The sequence below is a fragment of the Euprymna scolopes genome, chromosome 6 (assembly GCF_053919585.1).
Source record: "Euprymna scolopes isolate OS-2025 chromosome 6, ASM5391958v1, whole genome shotgun sequence".
Lineage (NCBI taxonomy): Eukaryota > Metazoa > Mollusca > Cephalopoda > Sepiida > Sepiolidae > Euprymna > Euprymna scolopes.
Window position 1 is genome coordinate 156,014,653 of NC_136487.1, and position 22,374 is coordinate 156,037,026.

General features: G+C 33.4%; 1 protein-coding gene across 14 annotated transcripts in view; it reads left to right on the forward strand.

The window, feature by feature from the left end:
• LOC145278069 (uncharacterized) overlaps positions 1 to 22,374 on the forward strand; it is a 373,119-nt gene that overhangs the window by 145,103 nt on the left and 205,642 nt on the right. The window contains exon 3 of one of the 14 annotated variants that reach the window (XR_013868326.1): positions 9,211 to 9,234. The exons of the other annotated variants lie outside the window; for them this stretch is intronic. The gene's annotated coding sequence lies outside the window, so the exon portion shown is untranslated. The remainder of the gene's footprint in view (positions 1 to 9,210; positions 9,235 to 22,374) is intronic. 14 annotated transcript variants of the gene reach the window in all.

The window sequence follows — 22,374 nt, forward strand, 5'->3', positions numbered from 1 at the left end:
CTTCAACATCTGAAAAGAATTTAGAATAGATGGAGGCAGTGGAAACTCCTTATTATGGTTGAGAGGCAGTATTTTATCAGAAGTTTCAAATGAATTTACTATAGTAAGAGAACATACCAATTATTCGTTTTTGAGACCGGAAATTTAGAGGTGGTGGCATTTCAAGGAGTGGTTTTAGCCTCAGGTAATCGGGAGTAGTTTGGTTGTTCTGGATTGTGTAACCAAGAAGTGTGATAGAAGTAGCAGAAATGATTCTCTTACTATGGTTGAGCGTGATGTATCTTTTTGCTATATTATAAAATCTTTGAAGGTTGTAGTCATGTTCTTTTTGATCCTTTCCGCATATTGTGACATTATCTACATACACAAGTGTCTGTTAATTTTTCTCTTTCTACAATGCCATCGATGCATCTTTGAAAGGCACTCCGTTAGTGACGCCAAAAGGGATACAAGTAAATTGGTAAAGTTTTCCATTTACTTCAAATGCTGTGTATATCCGATCGGCGTGACTAATTGGGATTTGATGGTAAGCAGACTTCAGGTCGAATGTTGTAAAAACGTATCGAGCTATGTCATCAACCATTTTATTAATGTTAGGCATGAGATAGGCATCCAGTTCTGTAAATCTATTTATGGTGTTGCTGTAGTCGACAACCATTTTTTTTTTTTTTTTTTTATCCTCGTTAGAGGTCATTAAAACTTGAGCTCGCCAAGGAGATATAGATGGCTCTATTATGCCTTCCCTCAACATTCTGGCAGTTTCCTCTCTAATAAATATGTTGTCAGTGAACAAGATTTGGTAGCAATAGGGGTCGTCCATGTAGAAAGATGAGAGAAAAGGGGAAGAGAAATTTTGATGCATGGAAAACTGTCCGCTCCGATAACAAGTTCTTCTCCGAGACCGTCGAATTCCAGGGTCGCAGTTTTATATTGTTTTAGGTCTTTTCGGATAATCATATCAATGAACAGGTCCTAAATTACTTCCACTGTCATGGCGTGGTGGTTTTTACTGTTTAGGGAAATGTCAAAAATAGTTTCGCCGATGATTTTGGCATGATGATTAGGATCCGCCGATGCTACAGTTTTCTGTTTGGGAATAATAAAGTTTCAGCATTCTTGCTGTATTTTTGCTGATAAACGTCCACACGCTGCCAGAGTCTACCATAGTGTTCACTACTTGCCCATTTATTTTGTATTTCATGTATGTAATGTCTTTGGCACCCGTTTCTAGTCAGGAGAGATTCGAATGGGCGGGGGGGTTCGGGTCGTATATAACCCAGCAGCAGTGGAGGAAGATTTATATACCTTTGCCCAATGGCAATTTTTCTTACATTTCCTACACTCGGTGTTACACGCAGGACACATCGCCCGTGAATGTCGTGTGTTCCTACAGAAGAAACAAATTCCTTTTGGTAGGATATTTAATTTTATAGTGGCTAAGGGAGTGTCTTCTGGTTTAATTACGGTAGCGGCTACATTCGGGTGGTTATCGAAGCTTATCATATGCTTCTCAGCTTTTCTAGAGACCTAGCCATTGTAAAGGTCTCTTGTAGAGTTGAGAATGGTTTTTCGAGGAGGAGATGCCGCTAATGAAAGCGTCACGGATATATTGCTTTTTGTTCTCCTCAGCGCTTACTGCTTGAAATTTGCAAGATTTGGCAAGTACTTCCAGTTGTTGCATGCAATCATCGATAGTTTGTGCTGGTTTCTGTTTATTCGTCAGAAGTTGATGCCGGCTAAATATAATGTTTGTCGGTTTTATGTAAACAGTGTCTAGCATTTCTATGGCGTCGTTGTAATCTGTAGCATCGCTTATTTTGAATATTGTCGCTGAGACTGAATTAATCAAGACGAAGAAATTTTGTGCATTATTTTCTATTTCCCCGTTATTTAAAGTGCATAAGTAATACTCAAACGTCAATTTCCAGTGTTTATAGATTTTTTCCGAGTTTTATGTTGAATTTGTTCGGCCGCAGTAGTCCGTCAATTTTTTTAAGTTGATAAAATTGAAATGATAAGTAGAGAGAAGAGTAGGAATGCCTTTCATAAAGGTTTTATCAACTTGAAAAAAGTATACGTGTTTCGAGAAATCAATATGGCGGAATTCCGACCAAGGGGAATAATAATTACGACCCATTATTTCCGGAAGAGTCAATGCAATTTATTCTAGGGGGGGGGTAGATAAAAAGCAAACAAAGCGATACAAAAAGAAATTTACAAAAAACAAAAGACATTTTTATCGCATATGTTATAAGGGTAAAAATAAAAGGGAGACACAGGTTGAAACACAACAGAATGCAAGAAAGAATGAAAACACGGACACAAGTGGTAACGTTTTAAAGTTAACTTTATAAAAATTCAAACTATGGTAGGGAGGGGGGTGAGATTAAATGAAATAAAAAAACGATAAAAGCAAATTGCTAGTATGTGAGGGATGTCTTAATCTACTATCTGAAAATGCCTAGGAGAAATATATCGATACAAACAAAACAATGGCAAAATGAACTCGCCAACTTAAAATACCTGAGAGACGTATGCAGAGAAAGATGATTCACAGTTTTTTTGTTTTTTTTTGTCTCTGGCGGTTGGTTAAAATAACTGTCTTCAATATCCGTTTCTTCGTTAGTCCATAATTCGAAAACATATTGTAAAGTTTGCCATTTCTTCGTCATTTTATGGTCGGCATTGTCTCTTTATTTCGGTTTTCACTGTATGTCTTTTTGGTGCGTCGTGCCCCTCGTGTTCGTAGAGTCGACATTCTATATTTTGACGACGTCGGTTTGTTCACCTTTCTCTGTCTCAAGAATGTCTCTTTTCCTCTATCTTCCCCGTACTTTCCTTATTTTTCTTTGTCGCTTATTAACTAATAGGGGACAGAAAGGGTGTCGCTGACCTGGTTACCCGGTCAACTTACTTTTTGCTGAACTTTTTTTCTCACTTCTTCTCTTTCTCTGATACTCTCTCTCTCTCTTATACTCTCTCTCTCTTATACTCTCTCTCTCTTATACTCTCTCTCTCTTATACTCTCTCTCTCTTATACTCTCTCTCTCTTATACTCTCTCTCTCTCTTATACTCTCTCTCTCTTATACTCTCTCTCTCTTATACTCTCTCTCTCTTATACTCTCTCTCTCTTATACTCTCTCTCTTATACTCTCTCTCTCTCTTATACTCTCTCTCTCTTATACTCTCTCTCTCTCTTATACTCTCTCTCTCTCTTATACTCTCTCTCTCTCTTATACTCTCTCTCTCTCTTATACTCTCTCTCTCTCTCTCTTATACTCTCTTTCTCTCTCTCTCTCTTATACTCTCTTTCTCTCTCTCTCTCTTATACTCTCTCTCTCTCTCTTATACTCTCTCTCTCTCTCTTATACTCTCTCTCTCTCTCTCTCTCTTATACTCTCTCTCTCTCTCTCTCTCTTATACTCTCTCTCTCTCTTATACTCTCTCTCTCTCTCTTATACTCTCTCTCTCTCTCTCTTATACTCTCTCTCTCTCTCTCTTATACTCTCTCTCTCTCTCTTATACTCTCTCTCTCTCTCTTATACTCTCTCTCTCTCTCTCTTATACTCTCTCTCTCTCTCTTATACTCTCTCTCTCTCTCTTATACTCTCTCTCTCTTATACTCTCTCTCTCTCTCTTATACTCCTCTCTCTCTCTTGGACTCCTCTCTCTCTCTCTCTTGGACTCCTCTCTCTCTCTCTCTTGGACTTCTCTCTCTCTTGGACTCCTCTCTCTCTCTCTCTCTCGGACTCCTCTCTCTCTCTCTCTCTTGGACTCCTCTCTCTCTCTCTCTCTCTTGGACTCCTCTCTCTCTCTCTCTCTTGGACTCCTCTCTCTCTCTCTCTCTCTTGGACTCCTCTCTCTCTCTTGGACTCTCTCTCTCTCTCTCTCTCTTGGACTCTCTCTCTCTCTCTCTCTCTCTTGGACTCTCTCTCTCTCTTGGACTCTCTCTCTCTCTTGGACTCTCTCTCTCTCTTGGACTCTCTCTCTCTCTTGGACTCTCTCTCTTGGACTCTCTCTCTCTCTTGGACTCTCTCTCTTGGACTCTCTCTCTCTCTTGGACTCTCTCTCTTGGACTCTCTCTCTCTCTCTCTTTCTTGGACTCTCTCTCTCTCTTTCTTGGACTCTCTCTCTCTTTCTTGGACTCTCTCTCTCTCTCTCTCTCTTGGACTCTCTCTCTCTCTCTCTCTCTCTTGGACTCTACTCTCTCTCTTTTTCTTCCATGTTTATTTTGCCTTGGCAACAAAAATTAAAAAAAAACAAAAAACGATACGTTTTTCGTAGGCCTAAAATTGAATTTTTTAAATTTTCACTTAAGGAGTTATGCCAATTTAAGGATTGTCACACCATTAACTTCGTTTCAATAATTATAGTCATAATATTTTCCGACGCTAGATGAAATAGATAAGATAGATACGAGAAAGAGAATGGAAGAGGGTTACGAAAGTTCCCTTCCTAACCCTTTTAGACGGGAATAATCACCAGTCACGTGAAAGTCGCAATATTTTTCTTTGTGATGACCAGAAAATACGTGTTCTGATAAGTCATTTCTTCTTAAATTTTTTTTTTTTTTATATATATATCTGAAAGTTAAGTTTGTAATTGGTGAGATTTAATGCGAAAAAAGAAAAGTGTAAATTGTGGAATTTAGAGGTTGAGGTCAATTTCCTAAACCTCCGCCGAATTTTTTTAATGCCCTAAATCCAAATTGGCAATCACTGTAATTGAGCATAGCACGGTAGCTTAACTTTCGAACATGTCATTAGATGTTTGCATGGCCCAATTGAGGTATGGAAGCAGGAAGCACATTTAAAAAATGCATCCGCTTTTCTCCAAAACTGCATACTTTGTTAATATATTTGTTTTAAAATATATTTATTAACAGAAACATGAAAAAATAATGAATGTGTCGCGAAATATTGTTTTGGATTCTTAAATTAAATCTTTTTTTTTTTTTTTTTTTTTTTTTTTTTTTTGCAAACTATTTAGATATTTTAAAAATATATTTGCAAAAAATTGCAAAAAAACAATGAACATATCACACTTTTTACAGTTTTAAGTTACAAAATTTTGAATGAGCAAGAGAAAAATAGTTTAACAGTTGTACGAATTAGAATTCAAAACAATATTTCACGTTTCTATGAATAAATATATTTTCAAAATATCTAGATAAATGAAACAAACACTTTTTTTTAAATAACTTTAGCTAGAACACAATGCAACACGTTCATATATATATATATATATATATATATATATTAAATATCTAAACAGTTCCCCAAAATGTATATCATTAACTTAAATAAACATCGATTTTTTTTTTTTTTTTTTTAAATATGTGATAAAACAAATTATGAAGCAGTTTTGGAGCAAAGCCGAAGTATTGTTTCTATTTTTTGCTTCCATACCTCAATTGAGAGATGCGTGCGTCTTCTAACGATGTGTTTGAAAGTTAAGCTACCGTGTTATGCTCAATTACCGAAATCACTTCACCTTCTGTAACTTTTTTTTTTAAATGTGGTTTTAAGCAAAAACAATACTTAGTTATGTCGAAATAGTAATATCAACAAATTATGAAAATTCATCATAGAATAACTATTGTTTTTAGTTTACAAGTCTATCACTATCGGCTAAAACAAATCGTTGGCCATTAAAGGTGCGTCAAATCGAGATAAGTATGCCCCTCCCTGTATTCGCAATCTTCAAGGTGTTCAAATCTAGAGAAAATGCAACCCCTCCCCCATTTTCCGTAAAAACACTTTTAACTATAATTTTCTACTCAATGAATTTTCGTAATTTTTGGATATATTACTATTTTTGACATAACAAGTACTGACGTTTTTGTTAAATCCACTTATTCAAAAAAATCGGCCTGTCAACTGTATCTTAGCAACCAACAAAATGGTTATCTCATGTCTAACGCTATTTAGTCAGTATTAAGGCTTTCTGGGTGGAAGTGGGTGATTATTTTGCGTTAAGTGTATACAGTGAATTGGTCTCCTCCTCTAAAGTTTAAATTATTTTTTCAAATTTTGGGAAAATATTTTTTTATTTCATTCAAAAGCAATTATTCTAATATTGATTGAAAACAAACCAATAGGTGTCTTTTTTTTTTTTTTTTTTAAGATTTTTGAATGTTTGACATGAGTGACCGCACGACAAGAGAAGATAACTCTATATTCAACTATTCCTAAATAAAGTATGAACATGAGTTGTCGATGAATACCTGAAATCCTAATATGATTATCAAGTTTCTTATCAGTTTGTTAATGGTAATGAGCATCCTACAAAATGTTAAACATTCACCTGCTAACTCGGATATTCCAACATGGAGATCTTTTTTAGATTGTAACCGTCTCTTTAAATGCAATTGATTGAATCTCTTGCACTTGGTTCATCGGGTATATTTGCCAGGTAGATTTTAAAATTCTTTCTAAGAGTCCAATTGCTCCTACTGGAATGATAGATCTTTCTAAGATTCCAGTTTCTTTTCATGTCCTATCTAAGACGTTGGTATTTCGTTATCTTTTTCCTCTCAGCTCTGTTTAATCCAGTATCAATGTGAACACTATCTTCCAAGTGCATGTGTAAACTTATTGTGTGTACATAATGATGGCTTTTTGTTTATGAGGAAGGTTAAGAGACAGCGTTACTTATTTCATCATAACTTTCTACATTTAAAAATATATCTTTTGTAAAATAGCTTAGCAAAAAAAGTCATAAAATGTCTGTTTAAGGTTAAAAAAAAAAAAAAAGGTTCATTATTTAAGAGAAATTCAATCATGTTATTGAGTATTTGTACACAAATTAAATTGCATTCCCCCAATGCATTCTATGGTGGCATTTATTTTGTATAAAATAAGCTTTTTATCAATCTCAATGTAGAGACCTGGATTTTAATTTGTCGCATGTCTAAACATGATTCACAAAAGTAGGCCAAGGGTGTGTACACACACTGCGCATGACTGGCATGATTTTTCAAAAATTTATTTTTCCATTAACAGCAGGGTTTTTCTATAAAAGATTAAAAAATAATTTTTAGCTTGAACTAAATCAAACTAACATTTTTACTTGTTCGTGGTTGACGAAATGAGAATAATCTATTCTCGTGAATTAAAAGGTTTAAAATTCCAACTATTCCTGAACTAGCGGGAGGGGGGGGGCTTTGTCCGGTCATAAAATACACTTAAATATAATATTTTAATTTGTCCAGATTTTGTATCTATTATAGTCGTGATTTGCAAAGTGTAAAAAAAAAAAAGTATTTGGGTGCCATCAGAACCGAAACTTAGCATTCAAAGCTGGTGACGTTATTACTTTACCAAAGTGACACGCATATAAACTGATTAAAAATAAATTAAGATGAATGTATAACGACTTTTCTTTTTTCTTTTTTTTTTTCAATTTTTACCCACTTATGACCCCTTAAAAACTATTTTACTCGGATAAAAATATCCAATCTTTTGAGGCCCCTAGCACTGCTCAGCAACTTTTAATTTTAGAGGAGATCCTTTGAAAATATGGAGACACAGACATACATATATAGCCTTTTATATATTAGCTTTGATAGATTCCCAAGCTTCCAATAGAAAGTTCTGAAGTCTGCAAACTTTCACTTTGAGAAGTTTCATTAGTTTAAATGTTGCGAATATAATATGGAACTAGAGGTCCGAATAATACAAATTATCGTTATTTAAAAATTTTTAAAACCAAAATGACTTTCTCCTGAAAGTTGAACGTTCGATTCTCAATGTGGGTGACTGAAAAATAAAATTGCAAATTACAGTAGAACCCCGGTTGCAGTGGCCCTAGGATACAATTTTTTAAAGTTATGATGTGGAATACAGTGTTTTTCCCGGCCCCTGGTTAAAGTATTTTCCCTGCCTTACAATGTTATTATAATGTTATTTGATTATATACATGTATATTATATACTGTATTGTATTTTGCTACTAATTTTTAATGTCGTATCCAGGGTCCTCTTATACTTAGGACCTCTATCCAGCCGTGACTGACGGAGTGAGAGCATGCTACTCCCGTGAAGTAAATAAAAGGTTCCATCCAAATTCCAGAGTTCGACAGAAGCATTCCCAGTGTTTGACAAGATACACCTGAAGAGGGTCGGGGTTCATATTGACTGAAACATTGTAAAAAATGACACTCAATATGAGAACAGTAGTTTGAAGATTCCAAATAATACAAATAACCAATTGTTATCATCTCTAAAATTCAGAAACTTATTTATTTTTTTCTATGCATTATAATTCATAGACTTGCTCATCGTATCATATGTATTCAAAGATTCTATTGTTGGCATTGGTTTCTGATATTTTCTAGTCGTAATTCTTTCTAAAAAAGTAATGTTTCTTATTATTTTGCCTAAATGGATCAGAGGTGATTGCAAATTGCATTGTTATGACTGAACTTATGCATTCATGACTTGAAAGCTTTATCTGTTACAGATAGTGATATTGTGACGTGACGTGCCTCAGGAGCAGAGCTGCATCATCGAATTCTTGGCAAAAGTGCATTAAGAATGACGGTGACTATGTAGAAAAATAAATCCTGACACACGGAAGGTTGCTTGTTTTAATAATACCACTCCTGTTTTCATAGCACTCCAACTTTTTCGTTAAAAAATAGGTTTTACTTTTGGAACAACCCTTGTAGAAAGACATTGGGTGATTACAGGAGGGACCACAGGATGGTTGCCAACATGTTAAGTGAAAGTAATTTTTGTGGAACAAACTTGGTGCACTCATGTTCTCAGTTAACGTTAATCATTTGACGAGCATCACCTCCCACTATTTTCAGTGTGAAATATAAAGTTTATAAACTGATGGAACAAATAATGTACAACTGAACATGTCTTCACCATACTCTAAAATTATTTAATTTCTTTAAACAAATTCTGATTGATTGAACACCTAATCCTAAAATTATTAAAAAAAAAAAAAAAAATTCTTTTAAAAATAAACTTTTAGAAAAGTGGTTAAGTTTGCTACCTCAGTTCAAATTAAATGATACTTTCAATCCACAACCACCAAGAAATTTTGAGAAGGCGTTTTTGTTTTCTTTTTTGTCTAAACACAGTTGAAAAATAAACTATAGAATATTGTTTTGTGATGAATTTGCATAACAAAATGCTATAAAAAAAAAAACTGGATAAAAATAGGTTATAAACTAATATACTTCCTAATTTTCTGCAGGTCACTACCGGAAACAGTGACAAGGTTAATCAGTTCATTGATTTTTATTGTTCTTCTGTATTTCTATTGTGAAGCGATTTATTGAAATAAAATAAGTAAAGGACTTTTATTGAAAAGTATACAACAAAAATTAACAATTATACAAATAAAAATAAAAGAATTAGTTTTTATTTGAGCTTTTAATAACAAAATTAAAGTTTAATTTGAAATTTTATGTTTTATGAAATTATACAAAAAACTTTTTAATTTAATTTTTTTTTTTTTTTTAATTTATATAATGTATTATGAAAGTATAAAAATAAAATTATTGAAATCAATATAACAATATTTCAAACATAAAAACGTATCTAATATACAAGAAAAGCGAAGGAACCGATTTGTCTTGTCACTGCTTCCAGTAGCACCCTGCAGAAAATTAGGAAGTACATTATAGCTGACTCTAACCAATAATATATATAATATGAAAATTTGATCAATTAATAGTCTTCCAAAGAATACAAAAATCAGTAAAAGACATTGATTTAGAATTCATACTGTTACCACAGTGAATATTTTGAAACTTCTGGTTGAGAAGTTTACTAAAAATAAGATATCTTAATATAGCAATAATTGCAATAAAATCACTTCTTGGAGTGATTCAGAATTGATTCACAATCCAATTGCAAATACTGTGATAGAAGAATGCATATTTTGTTAATAAATTTTATTTTTGTCAAATCGACTTTAGGCTAATTTTAATCTTAAATGAAAGTCTAAAGCATTTGGTTTTTGTTTTTGTCAATTAAAAATAACAGTTAATCATGACAAAGAAAAGAATTGCAATAAAGTTTGTGATTTTTGTGTTTTGATATTTTAATGTTTTTATATACTGATATTTTCTGGTGTTTTTATCCATAAATGGGATGTATTAATAAGAATAAAATAAAGCTGAGCATCAATCATAGCTTTTGTAATTATTTGGTTGGATTGTTTTTTCATTCATCATATTTTTGATTTGTATTTCCAAACTGTCTTGTGAAAAATAAATGATGCAATTAGGATATTAATGTTATTTTTATAATTTTAGCATTTACTTTTAATATTTGTATTATATGGTACTTAATGAAATATGGGGAGCTGATGGTAGTCTAGTGGTTTGATACAGACTTACAAGTTGACATCCAATTTGTTCTACAAAAATCAGTTTCAGTTAGGATGTTGGCAGCATTCACGTGGTTCCTTCTGTGATCCTAATGTATTCCTAGAAAGAATTCTGACTGTAAAAATATTGAGGAAATTAATGATGAATAGAATCGTTGGATATGATGATAAATCAACTGTTTGGAGGCTGATTATTTTCTTTTTCTAAACTCAAAGGAAGCAATAGTCAAATTTTACTGCATAAAAGTATCAACTTTAGAACAGTAGAACCCCAGGATACGGCATAAAAATTAGTAACAAAATACAGTACCGTATATAATGAAATAACATAACACCATAAGGCGGGACAAATACTGTAACCATGGTCCGGAAAAAAAAACATGGTATTCCACATCATAACCTGAAAAAAACATATCCTAGGGCCACCGTATCCCGGGGTTCTAATGTACCAATGATATTTGTTCTCATTACAATGTTGTGCTGATATACAAGAATTAATTTTGAATGTTAATTTTCTAGCATATTCTTTATCTTTTATTCAATAATTTACTCAATCTTGAGTTGGACATTTAATAAAAGCCAGCTTGTTTCTTATAACAATTATATGATGTTCAAATAAAATTCTTTAACTTACTGAAATTAATGTTATGTAATAATGTCAGGTGTACTACAATTCTTCAAAAACACATGTGTGCATGGGTATGGAGAGTATGTCAGGTATAATTATTTTTGGGAAGCATGAGGTTTTTAAATGATCCAATATCTCCAGTCAATCAATGACAATTTGTTCCATGCTTCAGAAATTCTAAGCAGGAAAAAATGGTTTCAAAATTCATAGTTGTGCAGTTTTCTGACTTTGTAGATATTTGCATTAGATACATATAATTAAGATTGTTGTAGATTATTAATCATTTTGTTGAGGTTTAACAAGTCAGTCAAATGTCAGCACTTCAGTGGACCCAAGTTCTGAGAAACAAGGCATTCAGAATATGACGGATGTCTGATGGAAGATACTTGCTTGGTTGCATGTCTCTAAATAGTTTTCAGACAGACAATGTTTTCAGCAAAATAGAAATTTCAAATTGATAATGCATATTCTAAGTGTGATAGCTATATACAGTTTTAAATAAATCATGGGGAGAATGGCTAACAATGGTCTAAGTGATTCCAACACACTTGCATCCATAAGAAGACTTGTTGATATTGTTGTGGAGAGATTGTGGATTGCAAGAAAAACTTATAGAATACAAGATCTGTCCTTTTTATCTCCAGGTACAAAATGTCATCTACATATTTCTGTACTGTGGCATTCTTTATGTTTGCAGCTATGTTATTAACTAGCAGTTCAGTCCAGCTTTGCTCAGGCCTTATGTACTGTTTATAACTCTGTGTGTGTGTGTGTATATATATATTAAAGGTTGACTCTTGTCCGGGTAACCTACATCTAAAATTTCAAGTGTTTAGACCCAAAATTGGCGGAGGAGTTTGGTAGAGTCTGCAAAGGTCAACTCTTTCAACTTTGACCTCTTGGCAGCCAAATTTGCACCAAAACTGATTAAAAAGCTTGCTGCATGTCTGAATATCCTTTATGTAAAATTTCAAATGTTTAAACCGAAAATTTGCTGAATAGTTTCCTAGAGACCGCAAAGGTCAAATCTTTTGAAAAGCTACCCCTTGGTAGCCAAATTTTGGGCCAAAAACTGATTTAAAAAGCTTGCCTTATCTCTGAATACACTTTATGTAAAATTTCAGATGTTTAAACCGAAAATTGGCTGAGGTCAAATTTTTTAAATTTTGACCCCTTAATATTTATTGTTTTGGGCTGAAATCAAGGTAAAAAGTTTTACCCACGTCCAAGGAACCTACAACTAAAATTTCAAGTGTTTAGACCCAAGATTGCCGGAGGAGTTAGGTAGTTTTCAAAGGTCAAATTGTTGAACTTTGATCCCTTGACAACCAAATTCCTGGCCAAAAACCAATTAAAGATTTTCCCAAATCTCAATACCCCTTATGTCAAATCTCGAGTCTGTAGACTTAAAATTGACAGTAATTTGGTAGGGAAATGAAAGCAGACACACACCCACATATAATTTCACTTTTATAGATATATGCCATAAATAGAAGAGAACCAAGAACAGGTTCCTGTCGTACAGCGGATGACACTTTATATGCCCAGTGGGCTGGCAAGTGGACATATGGATTTTTAGCAACTTCCTCAAATCATTATGAAACCTATATATTTGAATAGTTAAGAGTCTGAGGTTGCAAAAATTGGGCTCATTTGTCTAACTCCAATTATTTCTCAAGATATACCCGTTTGAAGTTCGTGAATTTCAAATTTTTGCAAAAATGTGACTACAGTCATTTTTTACCGAGGAATAAATTTGGGTGCAGCTGAAGAATTGCTCCAAATTTCTACCAGAAATCCTAAATGTCCTATAAGTCTCTTAGATAATGCCAAATGCCCTAAATTTACTTCTCTAAATATTCTGTATTATACAAAATGGAACATATGAAAAAGGTTTTAACCCCCCCCCCCCACACGAAATTTGCCCCCAGCCAGTATATTTTAACGAAAAATTGCAAAAAAGCCCCAAGATGAAATTTCTCATGTTTCAGAAATAAGAATCTAGACATAGAAAGCTATTTTAATTCAATTGGGTGAAAAAAAAAAAAAATCACTCTCCGGCACCATTTTAATTCTAACATACTGAAAAAATTTGAACTTGCCCATTTTTCCATAATTTTGGACAACCCACAATGACTGTTTGAATCATAAATCCAGATAATTGTAATTTTTTTTTTTTTACATAAGCATCACCACTAATCAAGGCAAAGCGGCCACTCGAGGATAAGGATTAAAGAGTGTACAGTAGAAATTCAACAATATAGTAATTGTTAGTAATGGAAATTCGGTAAATTTGTTAACAAGTGGAACGGCTCATCAGGAATTTGTTTACGTTAGACTTGACAACCATATTATAGTCGGCTGGAAAGCAGGAAAACAGGAAAACTGAAGACAATTCCACAGGCGTGCAGTTCTAAGAAAGAAGCTTTGTTCATGGAATCTACGTTTAGGTTTAGGCACAGATAACGAGTGGGAGGAAACTAGTGATAGTGTTTTCAGCTAGACGAGTGTTTCTTGTGAAAGTTTGGCGAGGGGGGGCATAGACTGAAGCTCAGTCGAACACTTTCCATGAAAATAATGATACAGTAGCGACAAACTCGCAACATTTCTTCTGTGAGATAGAGGTTGCAGGGAAGAGAAAAGGACATCTCCTACGAGGCTACAAAGTCTATTTTGAACTACATCAAGGCAGGACAAGTCCTTTCTAGCAGCTCCTGCCCAGATATGGCAACAGTATTCCATCCTTGGACATACCTGGCTCTTATATAGATAAAGAATTGCATCAGCAGTGAGATATCTACTGGATCGATAGGATCCCACAATTTTCCAGCGGCCTTGGCAACATATTTGATGTACTTGTTCCATTTAAGATCAGGAGTAACGGTTAAGCCCAGAAGCTTGTCAAAACTTGAGGCCTCCTGAAGACAAGAGCCATTCATTTCAACTGATACCAGATGGGGATCAGAACGTTGATGTAAAGAGAGAAGCTTGGTTTTAGATGTATTAAAAGTAACCAGCCACTCCTTTCCCTATTGTACCACGTGCTCAAGATCAGAGGAAAGAGAATCGGAGAGAACTTGGTCGTTTACTTAGATGTGCTACCATAGATGATAGTGTCATCAGCATAAATGTCTACAAATGATGTAAGGATGTGATTTGGAAGATCATTAATATAGATCAGGAATAGTTGAGCCCAGTATGGACCCCTGAGGGACTCCAGCATTAATACTGTGAGCTTTTGATTTTTGCCCATCAACTAGTATTCTTATGAACCTATCAGAGAGAAATGATTTAATAATTGAGAAGACATTTCCAGCTATACCATAGCTAGATCTTGTGAAGTAAACCTTTATGCCATACCATATCAAAGGCCTTTGATATGTCAAGAGCAATTGCCCTAGAAAGGTTGCCTCCATCGAGAGATTTGCTAATCCTATGATATAACTGTAAGCACATCTGCTGTAGATCTAGCAGAACAGAAACCATATTGTGTTTCACTAAGGTTATTTTTGCTGAGATAGTTGATTACTTCTCTATTTAACACAAATTCCAACAACTTACTCATGACGCACAGGAGACTTATTGGCCTGTATTGAGAGGGGGATGAGCGATCACCTGAATTCTTAAATACAGGGTATACTGATGAGATTTTCCAGGTTGATGGGAAGCAATTCTCCTTAAGACAACGTTTAAACAGTTTTGTAAGTATGGGCGCTAGTTCTGGTTGAAGTTTTTTGAGTACTATAATTGGAATACTGTCAGTGCCGGTTGCTTTACTGGAATCAAGGTTTTTGATTAGCTTGGCAACATCACATACAGATATTACATAGCATGTTTTCTGATACAGGTGGAAATATTGGGGGGTTGGTGGCCTTGGTCGCAAAGGGTAGAATTAGCTGCAAAGTTTTCAAATTTCATCATCCAGACCACTTTTCTTGTTTTTTTTTTTTTTGTGCAGAATCTAAATCTAGCATCGGAAAACCATGAAACTGCACTGTTTTCCGGAAAATCCTGATTTTTACCCTTTTTTTTTTTAAGCTATTTTCAGTCAAATATTGGTCATAAAACAGAAAAATATATATATATTTTTTTTTCTTTGTTCCAAAATTTATTCATTATAATTAATTAAATATTTCCATTTTTCAATTTTTCCACATCTCACATTTTATTTTATTTTGAATGCACAATCATAATGAATGACATGACAAACATTGCACTCAAGAACTGCAAGAGATTTTGATTCGACAAAGAGCCAGACTTTGAAGTTGTGAAACCGGTCTCATCCAAGTTAGATGTCTCACCTAGTGATAAACTTCTATCTGACATCAAAGTTGTGTTCAAACACTTTCAGCAGCAATTTAAAAAAAAAAAGAAAAAAAAAGAAGAATCGTTCATCCAGTTCATTAGTGCTCCAATGTTACACTGATGTACTGCAGGCAAAGCGTCCTCTGGAGGAAGTCGGTGACCGTCAACAACACCGACAACTGAGCGGTTATATGGATTTAACCAAAGCTGCTGCTCAAACACGAAACATTTCCTCAACCAAGTGTTTGCCTTCGGTCTGAAGAACAAATACCTTCAAAATAGAGGTTGCTAAAGTGGGGTACTCTGTCCTATGCAATGAGTCCATCCAAGACCCACAGGTTTCATTGGAGGTTGCATCTGTCATCTATGAGAGTGGCAAAATGACCAAACAGATTTACACACTTTCGTTTACTCCTGAAAGATGCTGGAGCTGATGTTCTTCCATCGTATGACAAACTGTTGAAATTTAAGGAGTGGAGGACAAGAGTACAAAAACTTGCAACTCCGTACAGTGGTGTGAAATGCCATTACCTCCAGTCTGCCCAATTATTTGCATCACTTCAGTTTCTTGCATTCCACAACCTTAACGAGATCCAACCGAAAATTGCTCACCCAAGGAATCGATAGTAGTGCATTAAGAGCCAAGATTGATCAACTGCTACAGCACATGGTTGTCATTTAATCATCATTAACTCAGATAGGAAAGTGAAAATTGACGAGTTGAAAGACTTTTGTCGTGCTATATACCTCCATGTTGGTTCAATTCCATGGGTTGATATCACTTCAAGTGCTCATGTTTTAGGGCACGGTGCTGAGTTAACTGCAGAAAATGGCAACATTGGTCTGCTCAACTATACAGAATCTGGCATTGAGGTAAATAACAAATTCCTATGTCAGTATCAGATAAATAAGTCTTGAAAGACAAACTATCAGATTGTATTAACTAGTGTTGGGACAATTCCTAATTTTTTTTCCAGTTCTGATTCCAGGAAAATGTTGACTAACAATTCCGATACCAAGTACGATTCCGATTCCCATTGAATTGTTGTTTTGAAATATACCATTATATGATCGAAAGTTTTTGTGTAGCGAAAAAATTTGGTAAGTGGAAATACAATTAAGGGAATTTCGAAAGCAATTTGATTTTTTTTGTAAAATTTCTTTCATTGAAGATAATAGTCAAGACAAATATTTGAACCATGAATTAAACATGCACCATAAAATTAACAATCAATTTTGGGAGTTATTTTATATATTAAAAAATATAAAGAAAAAAGTAAGTCATGATTAATTCAACAAAAATACAATAACATCAAATTTCAAGGTGAATAACATGTTTTGTTTATCTTTTGATATTCATTTTTTTGTTTTATTTTCTTTTTCGATAACTCTTAAAAATTTAACATGTTTTTGCAGTTTCAATCGCTAACTGATTTTTATTCCACTTTCTAGAATATTCTTATTTCTAAATGAAATTTAAAAATACCTAAATCTTTGATTAAATTTTTAGTCTTTTATATTCAATCATCTCAAATTATTCCTATTTATTTATTTGACTTTTTAAAAAATATTTTTAACAGTAATGTTATTTTTTAAGTCTAAATAAATTGGTTTATTTCTACATTTATTTTTATTATATAATTTTATACTTATCATCTTTTAATGTTTATTCTTCTTTAATGTCTTAATTTATCATTTTATTTCAATATAAAAAAGTAAATTTTTGGTAATTGTTTATTTCTATTGTTAAATAAGTTATTTATTGAACTTTCGAAATCGCCTCTGCCTTAACGCTGTTTCTGACAACCTTTTTATTTTTATTTTTTGTTAGGGGTTGGGAAACATTTAGCTATGCTCACATCACGACTGTGATATCAGGCATCGGTGAATGTCAACCAAGCCCCTACAATCCTTTAGTTGTACGACTCTGAGTGACTAGTTAGTTTGCAAAGTTAGGGTTCGAAGGATTAAAAAGGAAAAAAGTTTCACATTTTTCCTTTTTTAATAAATTTTTCATTTTCTTTTTTTTGTTTTTGTTGTGCAAAGAAGTTCCAAAAGAAATGTTTAATTGCTTCATTTGCAGAATATTTTAATGAAATGTGAATTTCTAAAAGAAAAAAAATTAAATTCACTTACCGCATTTATTTAACAGATCGCAAAATGATTTTCTTTTGTAGTTTTCGAAAGACCTTAAGCAGAACCGTCAGTCAGCATATGTAGTTCTAACATTTTTGTTTTTGGATACTTCAAAAAAAGCCGACCGACTGTCAAAGTTTTGCAAACTGATACCACGTTTTTAGAAAGTTTTAGAAATATTTCCTGAAATAACCTTCGTTCAGAAAATAGAAAGTACATACAGTGCTGGCAAAAAGAAAGTGCGCACTTATAATTTTTGAAAAACTGCAAATTTAAGCTAAATTTAATGTAACTATTTAAACAAACTATACCTCATTTGATTCGTCGTTTATTCCTCTATAATTTTAACTGTTCATATTTCACTTTTAATTGAAATATTCTAGTGTTCACGTAAATTAAAAAAAAAATAACTTCAGACTGAGGAGGCAAAAAGAAAGTCCACAGCAACAAATTCGCCCCTAAATCAGTTTAAACTATCCACCAACAGGCAACAAAGCATCTCTAATCGTAATTGTTGTTGTCCTAGGTTATACAACGTAACATTTAGTTCATATGCCACGATAGTGATCGTCAGCTCATTATCTCCACCTTTCTGTTTTATCCGATCGAGAAATCGGCCACAGATTGAAATGTGATGAGAAAACAGTACGAAAGACTGTGCAAAAACACCAAGACACCAGCAGTGTTCGTGATGCACCTAAATCTGGTCGTACTAGAGTTACTTCTAACAGGGAAGACAATGCTATCAATATCCGCAGCATAAGAAACAGATTTGAAACGGTTCACCAAATCCAACAACAGTGCAATCTTGTTAAAAAGTGCTCTCTTTCTACTGTCAAGAACAGATTAAAGGAATTTAATTTGCGAGGATATGTTACAAGACGCAAGTCAATGATTTCCGTAAAGAACAGAAAGCGCCATCTGGACTTCATCAGATGCAATAAAGATCATGACCCTTCATATTGGTCAAAAGTGCTTTTTAGCGACAAATAGCAAGTTCAATAGGCCAGGCAGTGATGGTAGGCAGTATGTCCGTTGGAGGAAAGACAAAAAATTTAATCCTAGGTGCTTAGTTTCGATGCTGCAAGGTGATGGAGGTTCAGTTTTGGTGTGGGGCATTATTAGTACTAATGGTTCGCTTGCAAAGTCGAATTAATTTGACCAAGTACATTAACATGTTGACTGAGCATTTTCTACCCTACTTTGGTCGGAATTTGAATGATAATCCCATCTTCATGCAGGATAATGCTCCCATTCACACAGCTGGCAATGTCAAGAGGTTCCGGGAAGAGCATGATATTCTGTGTTTGGATTGTCCTGCACAATCTCCAGACCTCAATCCTATCGAAAACGTATGGCATTACATCAAGCAACAACTACACAATGATAAAATTTCAAATTTGAAAGAACTTTGGACAAACATTAAAGGAAAGTGGGATGGCCTTTCCTCGGAGTATTGCTGCAGTCTAATTCAAGGAATTCCCGAAAGATTGCAGGCTGTCAAATTTCAGAAGGGCTCTGCTACTAAATATTAACTAGTTTATTGTGCTCCTGTTTTATTTGTGTTGCATTAATGGTCCTAAAGTTACATTTAAATAACAATTTTCCATTGTACGGACTTTTTTTTTGTCTCCTCAATTTGAAGTTATTTTTTTAAATTGATCTGGACACTAGAATATTTCAATTAAAAGTCAAATATGAACTGGTAAAATTATAGAAGAATAAAAGGCCAATCAAATGAGGTATAGTTTGTTTCAACAGTTACATTAAATTTAGCTTAAATTTGCAGTTTTTGAAAAAATAACAAGTGCAGACTTTCTTTTTGCCGCCTGTGTATATTGTTCTATTAAACCTTTTATTGTGTAAATAATTTGACTTTGCCTGTTTTACTTTTTAAAAATATAAAGGTTGACAAGACATTTTTCATTTACTAATGAGATTTTTCATTCATTTACTAATGGAAGAGTGTCGGTTAAAAAAAAAAAAAAAAAAAAAACTTGCCAAAAGATAGCCCCCTCCCATTTTTTTTTTTTTTTTTTTTTTTTTTTATTTTAGTCACCAGTTGGAAAAACCACTGATTTTTAACATGATTTACTCGCAATGAGAGCACTGTAAAATCTTTTTTCTCTAACGGTTAAGTATTCAACTTTTTCATGAACCTGACATAGTTAGGCTGTTTTATACATATATAAACTTCGCTCACAAATGAAAGTAATGTTACCTCACAGCCCCTAAAGTTTTGCACAGTGCAAACAGATAACTAATCATGGGCCTCGAAGTTTCAAAACAACTCATTAAGATAAAGATCACCTTCAAAGTAGTTAATAAAATTCTTGTATATCATATTAAATATATTATGAAAAGTTCATGACGTTTTTATCATAATTTTTTGACAGTATTAATCTCACTTCAAACAAACAGTTCAACTTAAAAATATAAGAGAATCGTAATGAAAGAATCGTAAATCTAAGGTATTTTTTAACGATGCGATTCCGATCCCCCCAAAATACATCATTCTTAAGATTAACAATTCCGATTAATCGTCCCACCACAGACTCTAGGACGAGTGATCCCATTGTTATGAAGACAAGAAAATGTTTAAACTACAGACATTGCAAGTCATTAGGTCACAGCATTAGAAGTTGTGAACAGCTTAAAACTGCAATTCATGGTTGCAACAGTGAATATGAGTCTTTGTTGTGCTTTTTGATTGATGATGATGCATGTTGAGTTATCTGATACATTGAATTAGTTTTTTCATTGTTGTAACCTTTTAGTAATGTATTTTCTCATTCTAACTGAATATTTTAAAAGCTTGTTTCGTGCAGTATTAAATAGAAGTCTTATTTGTATTCTTAGCTTCAATAGTTTTAAAGATACAGGCATTTAAAGTTTGTTCATAAATGCCTAAACTTTGTTGGCCAGCAAATTCATGATGTTTTGATCCTTGGACTCTTAAAAAGAACGATTTTTATGTTGAATATCAGCTTTCCAACATCCTACCATGATATACCACTATATTTGATGTAATAGCTAAAAGAAAACGTCTAATCGCTTACATTATAGGTATACATAGGTAAATATCTGCTTGACCCCCCCCCCCCTAATTAAGCCCACTGTGATATGGTGAAAAATGCTTAGAATCATGACTGCTTTTCAATAAGAATGGAGGATTTTAACCAAAAAGTATCTTTTACATCCATCGTAGAGTTTTGCTTTGCCATAAGCGGCTTGCATGGCATAAAATGAGAAGCCTTGTTAAGGTCAAGGTAAATGCCACTTACCCATGAGTTGCTATCGGTAGTCTGAGTAATGGCCTGAAGAAACTTGATAAGCTGATCACAACAGCTTAGGGATAAATCGGAATTGCAAGGGCCATATAAGGCTATGAAAACTCCAGAGTTTCTCTGATATAGGATTCCATCAGTTTGTTAATATATTAACTGGACTGATTGGATGATAGTTGACAGGTGAACATGCAGTTGACCTTTTCGAACAGAAAAATCACACTGGCCAGTTTTTACTGCTTTTAAGTGGCACCACTGTTAAGGTAGAACTGGAGAAAGAAAAAAGGCCGATGCAAAAGAAAGTGTTTACTATGTAAATAATACTCCTTTGAGCTTTACTTATTAAGTCTTCCAAGATTGCTAATATCTTTATATTTGAAACCTTGAAAATTGATCCAAAAATACTTTGTGGAATCAATTATGAACAACACTCTGAGAATGTTTTGTTTTTTTTACTTTGCACACTTCATGTGTACATGAGTGTTTTTTAGATGGTGCAAAGAAGGGTGCATAAGGTAAATAAAATGGAAATGGTGAAAGAAGTAAAGGAAAAGAGTTCTATTCTATACGAATTCTTTGAAACTATGTAGTGATATGTGGTATTTGTGTTTCTTCTGTTGTAATAACCAACTATTCAAGGCAAACTTGATTAGATTTTTCAAATGTCCTTTCTAAGCTACTATCAATAGTTTTAATGATTTTATGTTTGTGGCCTCTCTCCTCTGTAATTATAATTGATTTAACAGTAAAATCCGTTATGTTGATCTGAATTTTTGAAAGCCATTCATTTGGTTCAATGAAATTGAATGTATGAGCCTTTGCTATATATTGCTGCCGTGTCCTTACAATATGCGATTGCCATAGAACATCAGTTCCTTGTATATATGTGTGGATAATGTTAGCTTAAATTTAAATTTCGTGTTTTTTTGTTTTTTTAAGCCTTTGATGTATATGTATTCTAATCATAAATATTCATGTGAAAATAAAAAAAATCATTTTGCCTTCATTTCATCTTCAAAGAAAAATAAATAGCAAAGATGTATTTAGATAAATATTATTAATTCAATCATAAATTTGTATGGCATGTCTAAATTTGGATGTGAAAAAATGGTGGATGGAATGTTAAAACTTGATTGTCACTGAATTTTTTTCTCATAATAAATATGTGCACATGTCTGCTTATAAGTAAATATCTAAATAAAATAAGTTTAGAAAAATCTGTATTTTACATATAAAAAAGAGTAAAAATGAATTCAATTCAAGATTCAAACTCTATTAGAATTTAGAACACATGTTGCAACTTTAAATTTCTGCATTGAATTTTAATGTTCACAAGAGTTTCTTGCTATGATATTAAACTGAATGAATAAGTGCCAACTTGTAAGCAATATTGTTTGCATGTTTGAATTTTCTTTTACTCTAAAGATAGATTAAAGAGTCAGTTTAAAAAATGGTTTGGAATTGGATGCATTTTCATTAAAGAGTCAGTTTAAAAAATGGTTTGGAATTGGATGCATTTTCATAAGCGCTTGTATGAAATTCTCCAACTATTCTTTTAATAGGGATACTCAAATAAACAATAGTCATAACCATTTCCACATCTTTTCTATGACATTTTTGTATATGGTAGTCTGATCTGATTTAGTATTTTGAGCAGTCATCACTGAA